The following is a 2045-nucleotide window of genomic DNA, read 5'->3' as shown; positions in this document are numbered from 1 at the left end:
CGGTCAGGCGGGGCGCTGGGCGCGGGGTGGGCAGCGCTGGGTGTTCATCCCGTGCACACGGGTGCTGCGGTGAGCTCAGGGGTTTCGGTGCTGAGCGGTGACACACAATAGGCGTCTGCCAGCTGTTAACCAGCTAACGACACCCCGCGAGGTCTGTGTGCAGGCGGAGCTGAAGGAGAGTTGGGTACTGTGCCAACTTGTGCCAGCAAATGCGACCTGGGGCTGGACCGGCACCAGGCCCAGCCCACGCCAGGTTGTTTTGACAGCACAGGCAGGTCAGCATGTGGAAAAGTGTCCCCGTAACCAGCGTACGGCATTGATAATCCACTCCTGTTGTGCTGAGGTCTGGGAGATGACAGCACAGCTTTGGCAGGAAATGCTTTGAAGTGTGGACAAGGCTGAATGCTTGACAGAGCCTGCCTAGGAATACTGACCCCCCTTGGCTGGGACCGGCTGCGATTGTCACAGAGCATGTCATGCTAAATGCTTTCTGAATGTCTAAGTGCCAATAGGCAACCTTGGAAGCAAGCACAAGCCACCCGAAAGAGCTCATAACTGTCTTCAGAGATCACATCGGTCCCTCAAGCTTGTCATCATACCTAAACAAAATCTTCGTTTCACTGTATGTTTCTCCTGATATGTTTCCTGCAGTGTCACACTATAGCATGAGGCAGCCCTGAAAGTCTTACCAAAATGCTACCTCAATACAAAGAGCTTTTCAGTGGTCTGCTGCCTCTCTGACCTGCTCAGGCTCCAAACTGCCAGGCATACAGACCAAAACCCCAAAGTGGATTGAAAATCACAGCCTCCTACAGATGGAGGAGCAACACAAGCAACTGTCAGGTAACAGTTTGAGACAAACTCTGCATTTCTGGCCTTTCTGGTGGCCTGCCAGCTGTACTTGCTATCCATTAGTCAAGAAAGACCAGCTTTCTAATATCTGGAGACATGAGCCAGTTTTTTTATGATGCTGAGTGGTAAAATGTTGCCATGAGGAGAAATGCGTAGGCAGGAAAGCTTGATGACATATAATTGTTACTGTGGACTGAGATTGCTTATTAAAACTGGCAAAAGGGCAACAATGAGCTTTTAATTGGAGGGATCAGAATTTTTCCTGCTCTCAGAAATGAACTAGGTCAGAATAAGCAAAAAAAAAAAAAAAAAAAAAAAAAGTCTTAACTGGGAAACTTTACAAATGAAAATGGCAATGTTGCTGAGAACAAGAAATGCCAGGACTGTGGGGGAAGGAGTTGCCAAGCTACTGCACAGGGTAAGACCAGATTTGTTCAGTGGTGCAGCTGTTTTGTTTTTTTTGGTTTTTTTTTTTTTTTTCCTTATTTAACAACTATTTTGCCCTTGAAAAACAAAATTTAAAGTAATGGAATCCCAAAGGGCAAGTACTTGGGCAGGATGTTATTTGGACTAGCTGATCTTTAAAGGTCCCTTCCAACCCAAACCATTCTATGATCTTATGATTTAGCATCACTAGGAGGCAAGCCAAGCAGGGCTACACAGCTCTCTTCCTACAGGTATCGATGGAATGAATAAAAAAAATTAACGAGCAGAAGAGCACATCAGTCCCCGAGAATTCACCTTTGACTAGCTGCCATTTAGCTGCTGTCCCACCTGCCAAACCATGCCCTTTACAAAGCTGCTTATCTGAGGCTGCATTAGGGCTACCTCGTATAGTTAAGGAATGGAAAATTTTCACTAGGAAAAAAAAGCCAGCAGTAACTACCCAGCTGCATTGCTCAGTGCAAATATGGTGAGTCTGTCAGAGAGACCCCAAAGGAAAGAGGCCAAACGCCACCTTATGGCACCATCTTGGGCCCATTCCCTTCAGACCTGGAGCACAGCGTGGTACCTGAAGACAGGCTGATACCAGATGGAGGGAGAAGTCTCAAACTGATACCAAAGAAGATGGGGTGAAAAAGCCCCACCAGCCAGGATAAAATCCTTTCTGGCCAAGGAAAGTTGAGCAACTCAGCCCAGGTGCTGGCTCTGAGGGCAGACCGGGTTAGCATCCCTGTCCACTGTACATGGCT

The sequence above is a fragment of the Pterocles gutturalis genome, unplaced genomic scaffold (assembly GCF_000699245.1).
Source record: "Pterocles gutturalis isolate BGI_N339 unplaced genomic scaffold, ASM69924v1 scaffold5481, whole genome shotgun sequence".
NCBI classification, from domain to species: domain Eukaryota; kingdom Metazoa; phylum Chordata; class Aves; order Pterocliformes; family Pteroclidae; genus Pterocles; species Pterocles gutturalis.
The sequence above is the reverse complement of the archived record's forward strand: the minus strand, read 5'-3'. Positions refer to the sequence as shown.